The sequence below is a fragment of the Trachymyrmex cornetzi genome, unplaced genomic scaffold (genome assembly GCF_001594075.2).
Source record: "Trachymyrmex cornetzi isolate Tcor2-1 unplaced genomic scaffold, Tcor1.1 scaffold37, whole genome shotgun sequence".
In the NCBI taxonomy this organism is placed as follows: Eukaryota; Metazoa; Arthropoda; class Insecta; order Hymenoptera; family Formicidae; genus Trachymyrmex; species Trachymyrmex cornetzi.
The window spans coordinates 160,737-182,685 of NW_017298429.1; the positions used below are offsets into that span (position 1 = coordinate 160,737).

General features: G+C 35.8%; 1 protein-coding gene across 4 annotated transcripts in view; it reads left to right on the top strand.

The window, feature by feature from the left end:
• Positions 1-21,949, top strand: part of Tpst (tyrosylprotein sulfotransferase) — a 94,374-nt gene that overhangs the window by 64,336 nt on the left and 8,089 nt on the right. For 2 of the 4 annotated variants that reach the window (XM_018511396.1, XM_018511398.1), the window contains one exon: positions 8,125-8,231. The exons of the other annotated variants lie outside the window; for them this stretch is intronic. The gene's annotated coding sequence lies outside the window, so the exon portion shown is untranslated. The remainder of the gene's footprint in view (positions 1-8,124; positions 8,232-21,949) is intronic. 4 annotated transcript variants of the gene reach the window in all.

A 21,949-nucleotide genomic window follows, 5' to 3' on the forward strand; every position in this document is an offset into this window, starting at 1 on the left:
AAAAAAAAACATATTTAAAACATATTAAAAACATCAATTAAGCATGTTTTAAACTGTTTAAAACACGTTTAAAACGTTTTTTTTACCAACCCTGCTATTCAGTAACTGGATTCAGATTTACCCAACTTTTGTATACAGTAATTGTAAGCAAAGTTACATCCTGACTGGGATCCTAAGTATAGTTTTCCTTGTCAGTTACTAGACAGAAGTTTGGTATAGCTGTTTAGCAACTGCTCGAAAAATGCATGAAATTTCTGCCAGGGGTCTAATCTCTCTCGGCGCGCAGATCCGAGAATTTCTCGATGAGTTATTATTATCGGGTCCCACACGCGGGGGATGCACTGCGGAACTGAATTTGTAACGAGATTGTTCATTAATACATGTAGGATGTAAAACCCAGGCGCGGAAGCATTAACGTGTCCTCGTACATAACCGACAACGTAGGTTCGCGGGGACGGAAATCGCGGCGGCGGCGCCGCAAATTGGATTATCGGACTTTCGAGCGACGCACCCCGATAAAAACGGGCCGGGTACGTACTACGTGTTCCGAAGGGCCGAGAAAGATTATCGACAACCCTTCGGCCTTCGGTCGATGACACGCGTGGCGAGGGAAAGAAAAGGGCAGCGTACTAATTTTTTGTTTTGGTTTTCTCCGGTTTTTCCTTCTTTTCTGTCCGCGATGCCACGCCGTGCGGAGACTGGAAACAACGGTGACGCTCGCGCCGCAATTTCACGCTGTAAAGCTGTAACTTTGGGAGTAACTTTTTCGTTAGACGAACTACGTAACGAAATTGCTGGATGAACTCGTTGAAAAATTCGCGACGGGATGGGACGCGACGTGACGAGTCGTACGAAATTGAAGTTGAAAGGCCAAGTTTCGGAACTTATTGATATAATGGTAACGTGAGACGAATTTCTCTAAAATATCTACGGTTGCTAATTATTGTATTTTCGAATTACATTTCAATTTTTATTATTTATTTCTTGTCTTTTTATTAACAATTTTTTAGTAACTTTCGAAAAAATAATTAGATGCACATAAACAGAAAAAACCTGGGAATATGTATATCCTATTTTAATTAAAAATATAGAATGTTTAGAGAAAGATAATACTTGAAAATGTTTTTTTTCTCAAATTCGTATTACGGATACTTTTTTGCATTGATACTTTCTCTAAATATAGTACTTTACACCACGAACTGTTTTTACAATCGTAAATTTTTATTAAAAAAGTGTCAGAGGAATATTATACAATTGAAATTAATAATTTATTATTAAAAAAATTTGCAATTTGTGTTATGTTTCGCAAAAGCTGAGGTTTATATAATTTCAAAAGGATCACGTTCCGTCACTCACGTGATTTGTAATACGTCATTATCGAGAGAGAGATATATTCTTTATAAGAAACGTATCAGGAAACCGATACTTTCGAAATGCGATATTTCACGTGCAACAGTCCGATATATCGCACCGGAGAGAATCGGAACTGGTGTACGATTTCGACGAGTTTAATTATTGACGTCATGCAAATATACAAGGAAATAAACCTTACAGCGATATCGTCACGGCGCGGTGCGGACGTTTTCATTTTCGCTTGAAAGACGTACATTCTACCGCTTGTCGGAGGAATTACAACAGTTTCAATCCCTTGCTCGCGGGTACTTTCATTACAATGCAAACGCAACCGGAAAGTAGTAAGTCCCGTGTAACTTTGCACCGCGTTACCGGTAGCGTTTCTCGTTTCTCATTTCGTTCGTTTCAACGACGTCCGCGCGCACAGGATATTGTAATCGCATGGCGAAACAAACATTTGCGTAATTAATTTAGTTACGACATCATCGTTGCCGCCGCGCCGGTTTCGAGTTCGGAACTAATAATTCGACGAATGGCGCGACGCTGCGATAACAGCGTTAAAAACTGCATTTTCCGTGATATGATTGAGCAATGTTTTCTTCGATATATATACGACGGGGTCGCCGAATGCAAAACCACGCGCGTGTCTTGTAGAATCCGTCGAGTTATCACCCGATTTTTTTCAATAGAAAAGTTGAACTTTACATAGAGATGCTTAATAAAAGAAAATATACGTACGAGTATACTTCGACGATGAATATTCCATTTAATTGCCTAAAGAACCTTGACGAAAACCTATGGTGGTGCGAAACCATCTCTCGTAGAGCTTCGCTCTCCACGAATTCATCACGCGAATAGACACGACGGTAAACTCGACGCTAATTGAATCGTGAAGCTTTTCTCCTAATAAGAAGCCCAAATACATTAGCATCCAATCCCGGTGGTACGTGGTTGGGGAAAATTCGTGCGATTCCATTTCTCTCCCGCAACGATCGATCCAACGTTGTATTCTAAGAGGATGAGGTTAGCATGGATCCCTATGTACAACATATATACCTTTTGATCTCTTAATTGCATTTTTATTCCCGTTTTATTCTTGCATATACAATCCATACAGCTCGCGAGGAAATCAATTTTAATTAATAATTTTCAAGTGATAAATTCGATTTGGATTAATGTCGAATTGATTTTAAATCGTCTTTCACGAGTCGATTTTTCACAATTCAATTTCGTTGTTACTCTGTAACAATAAAGGTAACAGAGATCTAAAGCGGGGATTTTAAAGAGACGAACGAGAGTCTCTCAGACTACCGATGCTATTTGCAGAGAGCTTGACAGAGAGAAAGATCAAATTAATCGCCGGAAAATTAAACGCCGAAAAAAGGAAAGGGTAGAAACACTCGAAATACATTGTCGCGCATTGCGCGTCCACATCTGAAGTCTATGAGATTATACAGCACGTCGTTGCTATCGCTTTTCGATAACAGCGCGTCGTTGGGTATTACTCAACATCAACAATTCAATCCGTATTTCTCCAGGGGAATAGCTGGTCGTCCGCGCTGGTGTATACCGCGTGTCTTTTGGGAAATACGTTGCTGTAATCTAGCGTTGCATCCAACAACCGTCGCGCGCGCGGCAGCAACTATTACGGCTCCTGCAGCTGCGCCGGATAAATCATTTTCGTTATCGCCGTTCAGGCTCTCGCTATTATCCCTGCATTCACTTGTACACGTAGACGCGAAGAGAAGCTCCCGTGTTAACTATCGGAAGTTCACAATTTTCGAGACGGCGCACAAAAGCCTTTCCTAGCTTCTTAAACGCAAAGTATGAAATTTAACCAGAAATAGCAGCTGTTACACGCATGCCGGATTACCGCTATTATTTTCCGTTATTTTCTCGCATCGTCTCGAAAGCATGATGTACGTTGAATATGTAAATGAAGAATTTAACGGAGAATTTATTCATATAAACCTCTTGAATCTTCTTCCACACGTGCGCGAACAATTTCGATATTTACAATGAAACACGTAATTAAATATTTACGATCAATTAACGTTATCACATTTCCACAATCAGATGAATCGATTGGGTATGTCTTGTGCGAGTTGTTTCTTTTTAATTAAACGCGATAGAGAGAAGTTCCCTGTTCCATGTACCAGAAGGGATACCGAGAACTTGGTACATCTAACGCAGTAATCGATATGACTTTTACACGGCCGGATAGATTGCCTTTCCGAGTAATAATTAGCGTCTGGCTCGAAGTTTATCGTACCACCGTGAGTGTAATTTCCCCCGAGGATAACGGAACGGCCGCATTGTAAATTTGTGGATACACACGGATAGCATGAACGCATGAAATATCTTCGAGTTAAAACCGATTTCTCATGTTCGCGCATACTAAAAATTATTTTCCTCCCTATTGCCCGATAATGATTGTACTATCAACGTTAAAGACAATTTATGAAATTAAGTGCTTCGAAAATTTCTAAAAATAATTTATGTACGCTATACTAAAAATGTATTATTTATGTGCCTTTTATAAGCAACGCGCAAACTGTAAGAAGCTTTTTTATATGATTATATGATTTATATTTTATATTCTCTTTTTTTCTTCTTTCTTGTTACATATTATTAAAAAAACTCATAGGAGAAAAGATTTTGAGATAAAAAATTTGATCGACGTTTTGTGAATAAGCATGTGTTTCAAATGTATATTACGTTACATTATTACATATATGTATATTATAAATTACATTATTACACATTATATACTTGAAAATTTTTTTTGTTATTTTTGCATTGTTATATAGGTTGTACGAACAAAAAAAATAGAGATTACAAGGTTTTAGTTAAAATTATTCAACTTTTAGTTGATATTTCCAACCAAAGAAAAATACCCTGACTTTTTCCGCTTTCCCGGGAAAGAGCTGACAGCCCGAGAATTACGAAAACAGTTAATGTTTACCGGCCATGTTTTTCGTCTTCCAGGTGCTTTCATTAACAATGACGTGGACGAGTGCAGGTTATTAAAATTTGCAAAAGTTTTCATTACACATACCCGCAGGATGTACCGCGGAGCGAAATAAGAGAAAGAAAATATTATGTATACGTATATTATGTTGGGCTATTAAAATTATGCAACGCACGACTAAATAGAAATTAATAGATAAATTAGAAAGATCTAAAAGAAGACCTAAAAATCGCATATCTCTCTCAATTTTATATATCATCGCGATGATGACAGAATATTCTCCGAGGAAAGGATTTTCCTGCATAATTATCCGAAGCTGTTGAAACATTGATTTTTCAAGAAAGACTGCTCCAAATTATTATCTTAAATATGGTATGGTTAAGGAAATATCCGGTAAGTTCCGGGACACCGTGTATACATGCCTTTTACGGCACGCTTTTCAGCTCCATCCGGTTTACGTAGATACTTTTAACCCTTCACGTAGATTCAGGGCGTGCAAATAGCTTTTAGGAGGCCACCGTTGCCTCTCTTATCGACGCAGCACGATATTCTGTGCTCTGGCGAAGTTTTTTTTTTAAATAGAGAGTAAATTGTACTTCTTACGGCGCATGTAGCAAAAACGGATGAAATGACAACATACGAGCTGAACGCATTTTCTTTCAATTACGTTTAATGCCTTTGGGACGGGGGTTTCTTTGTCGAGCATGTTAAATTCCATTAAGAAACTTGCTAACGAGAAACGTTGACTCTGAACTATGATAAACTGCTTGAAAAATCTGTCGTATTTTAATCATAGAATGTTTATAAATATTTTTATATTGAAAGTTACTGTTTTAACAAATTTGTCAAAATACACTGGGAAAAAATGCAGTGAAGAAAATGTTTACATTTAAAACATTTTTTTAAAAACAAACGTTTAATAATAAAATACGTTTCAGTTTTAAATGTTTTAATGTTTTAACGTTTTAAATCCAAATGTCATGGTGTTTTAATTATTGAAAACGCTCGAAAGTATTCTATGTGTATTCTTCTTGTACGAATGTATTTATTTATTTGTTTCTTTAATAAAATATAATGAATTAAAATTAAAGAATATCAACTAATTAGAATTAATTTAAATATTTGAACATTTAATAGTACTAAATAATATAGATATTATATTATTAACAACATTTAAACACACACACACACTAGTGGATAACATTCGATTTTGAATTTAACATCAAGAAGGTATTCTTTGTTAGCGAAAGATGATACACTCAATATAGAATAGGTTGCAATTAATTAAAAAATTCAAGTTAAGATTAAAAAATTGCTAACTCGAATAATAATCTCTCTTGACATTTCCGTTCCGAGGAAAGATCAACTCTAAATTGGTCAAAGAATTCGGAGATGAAAAGTGGCTCCACTAAGGTTTAGGACACCATGTATAAAAGAGAGTTATTAACTTGAGCCCGGGAAGAGTAGCCGTATTCGCTTTGCTGTATGTATTTCGCTAGAGAATTTAATAAGCTACCTGCCTTCCCTGCCCCCCCCCCCACCTCTTCCTCTTCTCTTCTTCTTCGTCTTCTTCATCTTTCCCATCCATCGTAGTGGAATGCATTCGATGCTCGAAACAGCGCTTTCCGCTAACTTATTACCCATGGCGTATAAACGATCTGCTGCAATGTTACTTGCGCTCATAAAAAAAGAGTTATTATAAAAGAGATATTATGAAACGATGTCTGGTATCTTCAAGCGTATAACGGGTTTTAAAAGCTGTATTCCGAAAATAGTGATATTATCTTAGATATAAGGTAGAGCGGAGCTCTACCACTTTTTGGTGCATTTCTCACAATAATATTTATGTTTCTGAACAGCACATATTGAACATTTAAAGATTGCTTATGTTCTCAAGGAACAATCATGATTGTATGATATAGTTGTAAGCACATCACTGCAAAGAGATATTATCATACTTGTTGTTGTAAAGTTTCATATTATTTTAAAGTTGAAACTGAGACAGAATAGCCCCGCCCTATACTGCATACAATAAATATACCAAATATTTATTATTTACAGTAAAATCTCTTATATGTGTATAAATTTATCTTTTAAATATACAGGATGTTTAAAAAACCATTCAGCACACATTTAGGTATATGGTAGATAGTACACACTATACCAAGTGAAAAGGTTTTAACGAACAAGGGTTTTAATCGAAAAACTTAACTTTCTTTCTGAGATATAAATAATTTTGTATGTTAGTGTCATAACTCTGACTTATTTTCTACGTGTCATATGCGACTTGAAGATTTACCTCGGTGTTTACAAACCGCGTTCTGACTGTTTTGATTCAATTTCCCCATACATACATATTTTTTATAATGATAAATTTCATCTGAAATCAGCAAGTTGGCATCAACCAGTTATTACAATTGGATAGGCATTATGTAAGATCACCTCATTAGACCTGTAATTCTCTCTTTTAATAAAAGTAATTCTCTCTTTAAATGAACTATCAGTGCTTATCTCAATTTCTCTCTTTTCACGACATATAAATGCTGAAAGATTTTTCAACATCCTGTTTTACATATATGCAAATATCATCTTTTGACATTATTATTATTATTATTATTATAAGCAAGTACGGAACACACGTATACTTTTTTATTCTAGATAATATAATTTATTACATTCAAGTTATTTATAACACGCTTTTTTTACAGCTTTTATAAAATTTATGTTTGCGTTTGTATTCATTAAGCCATAATGGTCTCATTTAAAAGGATTGGAAGGGTCTCGTTTTCTAACGAACGCGTTTGTCCTGTGACACAACGCTGTTCGTATATTAATTACCTACTGAAAAGCTATTGTGCAAGAGAAATGTCCTTTCAATGCGTGTCTCTGGCTGTGTCACTACCAAAGTTAATGAACAAATGTAAAGCAAGATAGTGTTTGCAAAATATTGTAGAAAAAATATGGGGTAGACTATGAGAGAAAGAGAGAAAAAGAGAAATTTTCCTGTTTTATTTTCTGTAATATAAATATGTCAAAGATATATATATATATATATACATTATACATAGATGTAGACAAAGAACTCTGATTCATATGTTTCTAACTAATACATTTATTCTCCTACACAGTACGTTCGCTATACTAATTATTTCGACATTGTTCTCGATCCACGAATACCACATTGTACGCGCAACGTTTGTTAATTGGTCACAGCAGCATTTGATCGGGTTCGACCAAACAGACCAGTTTGTTTGTGCCCGAAACGCAATAACGCACTCAACGTGGTCGCGTTTCAAAACTGTGTGTGTGTGTGTGTGTGTGTGTGTGTGTGTGTGTGTGTGTGTGTGTGTGTGTGTGTGTGTGTGTGTGTGTGTGTGTGTCTCAGAGAGATTTAGTAAGATCCAATATCCGTTTACGATCATTACGAAAAAATCATATTTCGCATAAAAAAGCACGATATTCTTTGATTGTGCAGGATGTTTCAAAATTAAGAATTTTAAGTGAAAAAAATTGTGTGTCAGTTAGAATTATTCCATTTCGACATCCCAAGATAAAAATTGCAAAATTAATATTCTTTTTGTATTTATATTCTGTAACGTCTTACGGCTTATTGATTTATCGGAAACTAACCGCGCGTGTCCTTTCGTACTTCGATATATATGTGTGTGTGTTTATATATATATATCAGTTATTGCCACGGTTACGGGTAATTAGTGTTAATTGAACGAAGAGTGAGAACATCTCGGTTTGCTCGTGGGCTGAAGCGAACGATCGTTTAACGGCCAATTAAATCTCGGCAGGTTGCACCGCTTCTCGACGACGGGATTGCCGTTGTTTGCCGTTGTCTCGCGATTACCAACTATTCCGGGACCAATCCAAGACCAGCGGTCAAATTGGGCGAAGTGGGGTGAGTATGAACAAAAAGTTATTCGGTTAAGCGAATTGGTTCTAGATTAACTCTCAAGACGAAATCGTTATCCAAAAATATTTTGATACATTTTCTTTTTATTTTAATAATAATCTTTTTTATTTGAAATGGTCTCTTTTTTTCAATATTAACTCGTTTTCATTAATTTTGATTTAATTTGGATATTTTTATGAACATTCCTCCAGAGAGCATTTAAAATTAAGATCAATGAGGAGCATTAAAAAGATTAATTTGATGATCAATTAAATTAATTACCATAACGATGAAAAAAATTATATTACGTCCTGAGAGAATTTAATATTCCTATTTTTTTTTCCAAAAAAGTACAAAACATAAAATTTAATACAGAGAGAGGATTAAGTTCTCATTTTGTATTAAAGGCATTTGTTGTTAAAATTAAAAATTCGTGACGCATATATTTTCTTATTATTATTAAGCGCATCGCTGCAATTCTACTCGCGTTAATTACAGAACGAACTATAAAACTTTTGAAGCCGTCAAGGCAATAACTGGAAGAAGAATTCTCCCATCTTCTTATGTCAAACGTATTTTCGTCGAGGTGCTCGTTTCCAATGAGATTCTCTTTCGCTCAAAGCGTACAAAAGCGCATCTTCTTCCTTTGTCTTCTCACTTCCACGATTCTCATTTCCTCTGAGAAGGATTGGAGGATTCCTCCGGTTTGGTTCCGTCCGTGCTAGTTTCGTGCTTAATCTACCAAATTCACCTTCCTCATTTCTCTTTTTCTTTCTTCATTCGCGATTCGACTTCATTCACCGAAAGATTAGAAAAAGCACGCATAATTCGATTAAAAACGGATTTCACCGATAGGAACGTACGCGGGCGAGCTATTTTCAAGTAACCGCGAAATTAAGAGGCTTCACAATCTTCGGTCGATATTCATTTTCCACGCACCTGTTGAGCTCATTAACGAAATAAATTTACATCCACTCCCTGTACCGTTTCTTTGTGGTAAATTTTCATCCGATAAATTACTATACGAAGTATTGCGTGAAACGAGAAGTATTATATAACGTTAAAAAAAGAGAGCTGAAAAGTTGCGACGTTAGACTTAGAACGGCTTCTTTATCTCTCGATTTATATTTGTCGACGTATTTGTGGAGACAAATGGACGGCAATAAATAATTCGGCGCGGAAAGAAGGCGCGAATACCTCGAGAGCGCGAAAATCCACGTCACAGAGCCGGCGGTGCTCTTCAGGTCCTAATTAACTCGCGATGCATTAAAACTCTATGAGAGCGCTCGTTTTGCACGCATGAAATGAAATATCGTCATATCGCGACCACGTGATTATTCGCGTTGAAATATGCAGCGCGCATTGATGCTCGAGACGAGTACACTTGTGGGAATCGCATTTTGATCAAACGGAAATTAGAATTCTAATTTCCGGTACGCTTATCGCCGAAGCCTGTCGTATATTTCAACCTAACGATACGCCTCTCTGTAACTTCGTTCTTCAAGAAAAAAAAATTGTAGATCAAGAGAGAGAGAGAATTTAAATTGGTTATTAGATATTAAACTTCAACCTTTTCCTTCCAAATATCTGACATAACATTTCTTATTTTTTATTTCTTTCCTAACGTTATAATAAAACCGTTGAAGCAATGATATCGAGAAAATGGCCAAGGAAAAATCGATTCCAATTTGTCGCCGGTCTGCAGTTAAAAACATCGGCTGATAACTTTAAGCGACAGGCACATCCTGCGTCATTTATTCATCGCGAACGAATTATGAGCGCGCAGTGGAAGCTCATTTTAAGCGCGCCGATCGACGCCACGAGGGAGCGACAGAACCGATGTCGAAATCGAATCCGACATTTCCACTGAGTCGTGCAAATCAACGGTTGAATTATTCATCGACGAACGGTGCCGTTACCCTCCTTAAAACGTCATTCGTGCCCTTGTTTCATCCCTCGTTTGATCACATTTCGATCGATAGGTCGATAAAACGCCCTATTACTGATCGGAATATGATGTACAGGATGTACATACACTATGTTGATATTGTATAAGAATGCTCCGCTACTCTGACTATCGTGTCGCTTAACATATTTATTGTGTACAAAAGGAAAATTTCATAAGCTGCGTGGGACAGTGAATACGTTGATTTCCGTACGATTGAATGCGATATGATCCTACTCCGATCTCCATTTCTTTGAAAGCCTTTTACACAATATTGTTGAATAATATTGTTCCAATAATAACGTAATACTATTCGATAATATTGTATTTTTACATTGACATTTTTGGACTTTTCGTTGCATTAAATTGCTTCGAGAACTTCATATTTATTTAATAATACGTATCGTTATTAATTTTTCGGCAACTAGAATTTTTAAAGGCATTATTTTGATTATGAATTTTAACAGATGAATTTAAATCTGTAAAAAATAAATAAGATACAATCCGACTTGTGTGATGATAAAAATTCGCTTTGATAAGTACACTAGAATTTTTTTTCAATCGGGAACAATACAAAATTTACTTTGTTTCTTGAAAAGATTTCTATTATTGACAAAAGAGTTAAAATTTATGTTACTGGTGAAGGGTTAGATATTGTGAGATTTAAATATGTATATATGTATATATTTAATTTGTTTACACTAATTTTATTAAATGGAGCGTGCAAAGATCTCTGACTTCATCTTTTTCTTTTATTCTTATATCAAAAATACGCTAAAAATACGATTCGAACAAAATTCTGTGTCGAATGCTGCTAAATTATTAGGAGACCAATTTATATTTGGCGAGACAACCGATAAACAATTTGGCACATTGCTCACCAGAGAAATCACGATAGAAGCTACAAAGGGGCTTTATCTTCCGTCGAGAGATCGATCCAACGACGGAAATCCCTATTTATGGCGACTATTTCTGACACACGTGTGCCGGATATTCCTCGCAAGAATCCTTCGTTGTCCCATAAACTATAAAGCATACTGTTGATCTGGATAGATCCAAATCGATAACCGTCTATCGTATTGTATCGCATGGCAAGACGAATAGACTCTTACTCACGAGAAACAATGAGGGGAGAGAAACAGAGAGGAGGAATCGTAATAGCTTGTGATTGTATCAGTTGTGACACAATAAAGGGAGAGATAAAGAAAACATTGAAAAAGATAAAAATTAATTATAAGAATAAATTGCAACGTTATTTAATATATTTTCTAATTATACTCTTCAAGAGAATATAATAAATGCATCTTCTCGCTTCTTGCATCAGATATAAAGAAGCAGTTACAACTGTAAAAGATGTTACACAGGAGGGGAAGATCTTGGCTTGTTTAATAAATTAAGTCAGTGATTACGTTTGTCGTATATTCCTTTCAAATATATGTTTCTGTTTATCGTTTCTGTTTATCAAACTCTTTCACGAAATAAAAATACGAAACAGAATGCGTTCGATAGCCCGACACAATTAAAATGCAGCGAATACTTAAGCCCTTTTACAGTATCGATACACCTTTTATTCTGTTTCTCTCTTCTCTTTTTACAATTGAAAATGCGATCAACTAAACCATTACATTGCGCGTCGAAAATACTTTTCGTTAAAAACGAACGGACGTATATAGTGCGAATATAGCACCAAACTCTTCACGTTTAATTCACGCTCGATTACGCGCAAATGCGCGTAGAAGAAAAAAGCGATTAAAGGATTTCGCGTTACGGCGCATTTCCGTATCTCTTCTCTCAACCTCCGAATTTCCCTCCCCATGTGTTAAACGAGAAACGACGCTCAGCAATTCTAGGATATTGTCGACGCTTTAACGGCCGCAGATCCTACACATTCGAAAGCAATTTTTTCCTTAGCCAAAGTCCAATCGGTAGTCATAATAGGATTACACACAAGTCCAAAAGCAATTCAGTTAACTACGAGCGGAAAGCCACAGCGTGTGAGTTGTCCTCAAATCACTGAATGTCCCTTCAAACTACGGATTGAATGTCCTTTCAAACTAGGATTTTTTAAAAATAATTCTTTTAGCGAAAAAGGCATGGATGATAATGCTATCTCTCGCGTGAGATTCTGTATGTCCTATAAATTGGCATTACAGAAATCCAACCGGATATATATCGTGTAGGTACTTATGTGGGTATTATAACTCGCTCGAATATAGGAGTGTCTTAAACTGAAACGTTAGTCTCGAATACTTAATTATAAATACGTAGAAGCCCGTGAATTGTACAATATGTGAATATAATGTCTGTCTGTTCACAGATCGTTAATTAATGAATTCACTTTTACAGCGTAAGCTCCAACGAATAACAGAAACACAGTTGAAAGTCTAAAAGCTCACATTATCTTTAATTAGTACTACTTATGTTTATTAATTTTTTGCAAAGAGGTACATTTTAAAAACTAGAAGTTAAAGGAAGAGGATTTATTTCATTTTTGCAGAACGATATACATTTCGACTGAAGTCGACAAGAAGAAACGACGTAAAAGTATCTGAATATTATCAGCCGCGTGCAGCCGATTTTCCTTTTCCTCGCTTTCCCGTTCACAAATGGCGAGAGGTTCCTGGCTGTTTCGCGATAGTATCGATTTTCCATTTCTTTCGCTACGAACTCAGAAGAGGAATCACGTCGTTATTACATAATCATTATAATGTCGTTTGCGTTAAATACAACCGGAATCAGTATTATTGGAATACATATACCGGCGGCTTTTGATCAAGCTTTTTTTTTTTTACAGATTATTTAAATCTGTGAGCTCTCTCTTTTCCTTGGCGGAAAGATCGATTATAGGTTTTTCTTTAAAATATCTCAATATGCGAATAAATTGTATCATTTAATCGAATTCATAGTTAAAAAAACGCAGCTGTTACATACACTCGGATTATTTTAACCTGAAATAATCGTGATAATTGATGAAATATTCCATTAGTAATATTTATTGTAGTGATCATGTCATTTTATTTTATTCCGAGGGGGTAGATATGGAAAGTTGGTTTGAAAAGAAAAGCAAAGTATATTTACGTACATATTTTTCATTTCTGTCAGCTTTACGGTTTCTTCTTATTTTCAAAGCCGATTTTACAAAAGCGCTCTCGTTTCGAACGTAGTTAACTTTGAATGCAAACTGGTTTCTAATTACTGCGTTCTCTTTTCGATGATATTCTGTTTATTCCCCGATAGAGGGACACAGTCTCGCGTATAAAAATGTTCGACAAAAAAAAAGGGACGATGCAAATATAAATATGCGAATGGGAGAAGCGCATATTTCTCGCTCGCGGTATTGAAAAATTGAGTGCTCCGGCAAAGCTTGGGAACGCGGCTTCCCAACTCGTGCCCATTCTTTTGCTCTCTATTCTCCGGCAGGGATTTGGGTTCGTTTCTATATATTTTTGACTGTTTTCCGGGCCGAAAGGTCGCGTGGAAAATATCGACCTATCTTCGTACGGATATATGATCCCGCGTGGATATACGACGGTACGTCGATAGTAGCCGATATACAAGTTTTTCGCCGTTTTTCATTTGAATTTTAGATACGAAAGAATTCGTCAGTCTGGTTACAGAATTAATCTATTTATTGAATAGAATTTTTTGAAAAAAAAGTCGCACAATTGTTACATCTTACAAACATCGTCTCTTTTGAAGAAGGAAAAAACAAAACCGTAACCGAAATGGAAGCTCTAATAATGGTTGGTCGAATATTTGCACTTTGTACGAAACTCCATCATTCTTCTTTCTCGATTGTGTATGTAAATTGAATTCAATTTCGTCGTTTCAGTCGTAAAAACTAGTAAAAAGTGGAAACTGTTCCGACGACAGGCATTCACGAGGTTAAACGGATCGCAGATCAGGAATATATTAAATGCGGTAAAAACTTATCGGACGTATCGCCTTATGCAGCCTCCAATCTCATTTCTCTTCCGCGTCCCTCGATTCGATGTTATGGAGATGCAATACGCACTATGTATTTTATCGCTCGCTCCTCGTCGAATGTAGGTTACATCTCGTGCGCGATACGTCGACAAAAGCGAAAGCAAAGAGACACAAAAAGCTAACGCGTTCGAAAGAATAACGCGTACCCTCTCTGGTCGATGCACCGGTAAAAGACGATCGTGAAATGCGAAATCATCGTTTCCCACAGGAACACTGGACAAAATACAAATCAATTTGTCAACAACAAATATATTTTCGTGAATATGTCTCGACATATTGCATCTCCATTTTAAAAATCTGTCACAATCTGAAGAGATTGAACTTTCGCGAAAAGAAGGATTTTGAAAATTAATGGCGCAAGTAGAAAGCCTGAAGTTTTATCGATTGAGAAAGTACATTTATTTAACAATAAGATTTATACAAATGATATATAAAGCTGCTATACGTATCACTTATTGTTAGATTTTATCATGTAGGTACCTATAAATTAATGAAATTAGTACTATTTGAGTTTTTACTTTTTTTAATTTAGTACAACAGTTTTTTCATGGACCCGTAAGATATTTCTTGACCTTTGCCTTCTTTTCATCATTTATACTATTATTTATTTATTTCTATTATTTGCGATGATTAGTAGTAATAATCAAGTATGGATAATTATTTGATAAACCCCATGAGATATGATAACATCCGATGTTATGTAAATGTTTATTCATCGAACTGCCCAAGTTCTTACATGCTCGAGAAGTTACAGTTTCAGATGGAGTCTGCAAGAGCCTGCAGCTAGAGATGCAAGGGGATTAAATCTATTTCCCCTCCTTCGCAGTTGCTTCTCGGTTTCGGAACATTCTCGATCCAAGTATCGAAAGCCTGCTGGCCATTTCCGGCTTTCGTTGCAATCCACGCACGTTTCTAATATCCTGAAGCGTCGAAAAGCACGATAGGAGCGATATTTCTCGATAGATATTTCTGAGAATTATCGATTTTCTTAGAATACCGCGCAAATGCTACATCTTGCCGGAAATTACATTAGGTGCTTCCTGTTTTCCTTATCGCAAACTTCAAGCGGAGATACGGAATTCTGTAATCAGCGCAAAATTGAAAATAGTTTTTTGCAACTTTCTTTCTTCCTTCCGTTACTTAATATATTAATATGCTTGTCTGAATCCGTTGCAGTAAAGATTTTTTTTTAATAAAACTTTGGAGTGTCCTACGCTAGAGATAGATAATGGTTTGGATAGATAATGGATAGATAATGGTTATCCCTTGCGAAATGTTGGTTTTTATCGGTGAAAACATCGAGAAACCGATAGTTTCCGAGTTATAAGCCATTGAAGATGTGAAAGCAAGCGATTTCCGTGGATTAAACTTTGAAACCGCAAATAATTAGGGGAACATCATCTGCTTTTCAATTTGCAGGACTTTAACGATACATTAATCTCAAAACTAATTAATTTAATCTTTACAAGATAATTGCAATTATTCAATAGATAGGTATAATACAATTTAGCGCGCACACATATCACGCATATCACAGTTTTTATCTAGGTGTCAATATTGGTCCAAGAATACGACTACCATGACGCTTTGACGTTTGCTGATAAATTATGTTCTCAGTTGGAGTAATGGGACGAAACATGGCAAAATGCAATATACGTAGGTTATTTAAAAAGCCGTTTAAAAATTCGTTACGAACCATTGCCCGCAGGCATTCGATATAAATTGAGAACGATCACCATGCAAACGACGGGTTCGTTATAAAAAAAATCTATTTTTAGTACGTGACCGACAAACTGAATTGGACAGCTTTCATATAACACGATTTGATCGTCTCTACAGCGTGTTTACTAACTTGTAGAAATTAAATAAGATCTTGTCTAAATAAGAGCTACTTTCTTCCACAGCTGTAACAGTATTCTCCAGATCTCTGTTGAAACTTTCGATTATATCTTAAATATTAAAAATTTATTTTTGAGACAATAAATATAGCTTAAGATTTTTATTATTGGAAGACTGTAGATATATGTATATTTAAATGATTGTATATGTGTATATTAATATATATTTGAAATTATTTTATCGTTAAATTGTGCAAAATTGAATTATCACGAAAGTAGAAAAACTTTTGGATAGATAAATAAATTAATATCGCCTAGAATTTTTAATATAGAAAATTACATCCGTTATTTTTTTACATGTTACAGCGCAAATATGATAATTGATAATTCATTATTATCCACCGTAAATTCGGGTTGTACGTTCTTAATGGCTTTGTGACACCTTATACGTAAAGTTCCATTTCGAATTCTGTCGGGAATAATGGATCGTCTAAAATGGTTCTGGACTGAGACGCTATGAAACTACAAGACTCGATCTTCCGTTCCGATGCGAGGAGAATCGATCGGTTACGGTTGCGGTGAGATCGCGTGGCTTAACTTCATTTGGGCGCCGTCTCAGGATATCCCAGCGGATAATAATTCTCTAATATGTATAAGGGTAGTCGTCTTGAATTATGATACGTTACAGACGTGAAAAAATTGCTGGTAGTTACGCACACAAACGGGTAAAACATAATTTGATTTAATATTGAATTAACGGTTATCAAATCACGATCAATCACGCATCGGTAATCTAATCAGCGTGATTTATTAATTATGATAGTTAATAAATTATCATACATTATTGAGCATATTAAGCATACATTATCGTATTATTTCATAGTATAGCACCGATAATAATTCTGATGAAAAGCATTGCTATCGAAATTGCTTTTACTAAAATTACTAAAAAATTTACCGTTCTTGTTTTTTTTTTGCTTTAAAAATTAGTGCACTAATTTCGGATTATTTATAACTCATGATGAAATTTTATTCGCAATTTTATGCACGCCGTATAAAGCAGAAAACCTTTGCGGAATCAAAATGCAAGCGTATACAGAACGCATATATCACAGTATGCGCACGCACAAATCATAATGCACGGCACATAAAATCATAAATGAAATTCTGTTCTGTGTTCTGTCGCGAATTATAGATTGTTTAGCTAGAGTGAACTTTGCTGTGATAATCGTTAATCCGGTTACTCACGACACGGACACACACGTTTCTATATTGTTTATATATTGATAAAATTGGAGGAAGCGCTTTTTGCATGCTGCAGATAAAAGGATAAAGGTTAACAGATGATATTTCATACGCAATTAAGTAGGTATGGTCGTTAAAGTGGACGATACCCCCACGTTTGACCCACTTAACCTGGTTGCGTCCCGTTTCATCCTCCATGACAATGTTCAATATCGAACGATGTCGAACGAGTTTCGTGGCGAACAGTTAACTTTCGCGAAAATTTGTACTGTCAATAATAAACCGGCCGGCCGATGAGATCGGTGCAATCAAATGACACGGGGCAATAAAAACGAGCCGGAATTTCATTTTCGCGATATTCGCTCGCGTTGGATATTCGCACGGTCGATGCTGATGCCACTCCCTCCCCGATGGTCCGACAAATCCGAATTATTTCTCGCTGTGAAACGATAAATCGAACGATTAAATCTCGCTCGAGGGCTGGCCTATCCCGACCAAAATGTAACGCGCCGAAGTGGAATTAAAAGGGTTACAAAACGCGTTACGCGAACGCAAATCCAGGGTTGAGTTCTGAAATTTCGCGAATACCTACGCGTAGACGCTATAATTAAAATTTATTCATCGACGTAGTATTTAGCCGAGTTATCGCGAAAAATTAGTAATGTGGGGATAATAAAAAAATCATATTATATACACGCAATTTTTTCGGCTCGTGTGAAAATATAGTATAACGGAAAGATTTTTATTCAATACATGATGTTTTTTTTACTGTTATATAATACGATACCTGAAATCTTTTTCCGCGATATTCTTCGGGAGGTTTGCAGGGCCTTATCATCGACCCAGCCAAAGTGACATTCGCTCGAACGTTTGTAAAAAATGTTGATCCTTGACAAGAGAATGGGATTGAAAAGAACACGTCGGTGTTTTGCATCGACGTTTTGCATCGGAACAATGCATCCTCTCTCTACGCGAGAGTTTTCTACTACCCCGAAAACACTTCAGTGCTCCCGGCGTACTCGCCTTCGCCGCCAAACAGTAACTTCTTTCCTCCTCGGCAGACCTAGGAATCACCCGAAAGGACATTATTTTGAGACGATCGATAACATCCAGAACGCCGTAACCGAATCCTTCGAAGAAGAAAACTCGCGGTGCGAGTTCACTCCTGCAAGAGAAGAAGGAGTGGGGAATTTCGCGAGGAATTTCTTTTCGAGGAGACAATCGAAATTGCTTCGAGGTCAGAAATTCACGTGCATACATCAGAAACTGTCAAAGAAGATCCGAAAAACAGTTATTTTATTCATTTTTCTCTTCTTCCTTTTATTACTTTAGACGATATAAGTTTCGTAAGCGCTAAGAAATATTTAAATTTTTTACTTATTTTCTTTTTAAAAACTGAAAAGGTAGATAAAAATTGAAATAGATTAAAATTTGTTGGCGAACGTTTTCGATGTTATTATCTTTGCAGACAAAACTCGATTCCAGAAAAGTTCGTAGGAAGTGCGCCCACTTTCCGCCAATTTTCCAACACTCTGTGTGTACAACAGCTTTGGTGCATGGTCAAATTAAATTCGACATTTATTTAACTTTTAACTCGATGCGGTTTAGGTCGCACGCGAACGCGAGTACACGAACGCGGGCTTTCAATTAGCGTGCAAGCTCACGCGCGACCCGATGTTGCATTTGCGCTTCCGGATTCACGGTTTCCGGTGCTCGGTTTCCGACCGACGATCCCGGGCAGTTTTCTCGTTAAAAATTGCCGAATCAGAGAATACGTTTCAGTATGTAAACCGAACGATTTATTGAGTTTCTAATCCGCAGCTGTCGCTCTCGTTAAAACGTATAATAAAAGATTTTTTTAGCAATTCTCTCAAAGTTATATAATGAATATATTAAATTGACACTATATTTGCACATATAAATATATGTATGAATTATAGTTATAACTGATTATATTAATATGTCTCATTACTTTAGAGAATAAATCTAGATAATCTAAAACAAAAGAAGAATATTATATAAACTTAAAATTAAGATATACGTATATTAGTAAACGAAGTCACAGAATAACATTTTACGGACGTATTTTTTTGCGAATTTCGGATTGATTTTTATTCGAAAGTTTGATGGATTATTTTTATTCTTCGTAATATTTTCGAGTATATGAATCTTTAATATTTTACTGTATGCGAAACGTGCTGAAGTGTCCGCTAGAAAAAAAAAGCTGCCGGTTTTCGTTTTCTCGACGGCGTTGTCGACGTAATGTCGCTTTAACGGGTTGACACTTTTCAGAAGCAGCGTAATAAAGGAATTTTTGTCGCGGAGAAAAAGCGGGAAAGAATGGCCACTACCGAGCTAAGTAAGCTTGACCACTGCTTTCTGTTCCCGACGTGCAGTTACGAAGTTTTCGCTAGAATTCGTGCCACCTCGATCGACTTTCGATAGCGATAGCGAGGAACAAAGGAGAATCTCGATAAACTACAGCGACTGGGCTCGCCTAAGTGAAGTCTCATCTATGTGATAATGAACGATACGAATAAAATTGGGCGAATCTCCGTTGAATTGAGAATTCAATTGCAGTAAAAACGCGGACCTTTACGAACATTTCGTAATGTGAATTGCTTTTTCGCTTTCAAACGAATAGCTAGGAAATCGAGTAATTGACATGAAATATTTAAAAAACGCGGATAAAACACAAAATAGCCTACAGATATTTGACGACGTGATATAAAAGCTTTTGGAATTTGGAATAAACGTTACAAATACGAGACACAGTTAGAACGTACGAGCAATGAAATTGCGCAATCTCTTATTATTGTTGTATTATTATTATTATTATTATTATTATTATTATTATTATTATCCTTATTATTGTAATTATTATTACATGTATCACACGTCGATGAATACCAATTACGTTGTCCCGTAATAAATCGCGGATGTTTCAGCATCAACATGTAATTTGAAAAGATCACATTAATTATTACCACCGAATATTATGAGAAGTTTGACTGATTTCCAGTTAAAGTTCTCTTTCCTTTCATTTCATTTTCATCCTTTCCCTTTTACGTGATTCCAGAATGTTCCATTTCGAGCGTTTAATTGATATTGTAGTTGTCGCAGTTCCGAATGAATTGGGAGATTCTCTACTTTTTTTCTGGAGCCAGTCTATAATGCATATCTTTTGTCCGCAACCCTGTATCGCGGCCGCTATTGTTCCACAGCTTTCGCGCTTTAAAGTTTAAATTGCGAGCGAGCGGACGTTCAGCGTGGTGGATGAGCTTGATGGAGAAACGGGCCGTTCACGATTATACACGCGAAAGGTGGAAGCCAAATATTTGATGGACATCGTAACTTTCGGTTGAATTCGCAGCCACGCTGTGAAACAAAAATCGCCATTTTTCCCCCGCTGTTGCATGTCAAATTGCAAGTTACCGTTAGGCGAAATCGAAACTCTAAAATGTACAGTGGAATAATAATTCTATTTGACGGTTTTTTTTTTTTAAATTGGAATAGAATTTTGCAGAAATTCTGTCACCATAATTTTTAACGAGATTTCATATTATTATATTATTGTCGAGTTATATTATTGTCATTGAGCATGATTATTTATTTGTCTTTGATTATTTTTGGCATGCTTGTTATTTTTTAATTACGAAATTAATTCACTTTTTAAGGACACGAATATACGTGTATTGATTTTATTTTACGATAAATTTATATAGAGCTTTTTTTTAATAAAGTAAATTATTAAATATTTTGATAAATATATTTTTCCAAACATCGCACAAATGTTTTTATTTTATTATCGATAATTTCGAGGATAATTTTTACAATAAAAAATGCATTCCGAAATTTTACATAATCATAATAGTTCTGATTTTGTTACTACATGTTGCGCAATATTATATAGGAAAGGATTTTTCCTATCGATTCGACTCGAACGAGAGAGAGAGAGAGAGAGGGATTCGGGTCAAATCAATAACTTTCCTATAAACTCAAATGAGGCCCGTTCTTTGTCCTACGATTGATTCGTTTTCGTTAGTAGACTGCTAGTCAAGTAACGATGTCGGTTATAATGGGGTATTGATTAAAATAGCCACGTTACTCTAAGGCACGTTGAATTTTCGTTAAACTTACAGATCAAAGACGAATAGTGTACGATTACAAACCCATCGTGATTGTAAAAATAAAAAGAATCAAAAAAAGGAACTTGATTCCGGTTCTCTCGGCACTTTTCTGACGAAGCAATAAATTGCAGGTCTCTTTGTACGTCAATACGACGCATACTTTAATTCATCTTCGTTTAAATATCGTTCAAATTATACTAAATAAACCGTATACAGAGGTTATTCCTTTCGTGAAAGTATTAAAAAGAAAATCGATTTTTTTGTTTTATTTTCTTTTTTTATTGAAAAATAAGAGTATTGATAAAAGTATAAACTTCGATACTTATAGTTCTTCTAATTCTTCAAAAATAGGCTTACCGTGAATCAATGATCCCTGACAGAGTTGTCAATCTATACAGAATATTTCACTTTGCCTTCTCGTTTGTCGATGCTCCCTAAAAAGTTCCTTTTCAAGCTTAGAGTTCATTATACATCGATCCTCTGGAGTCCGGGCTCTTTACATTAATCCATTAGCATAATAGTATCACGGAGAGAATTTTCTTTTAAAATTTACCCTGAAAATATGATGATTGTGGTACA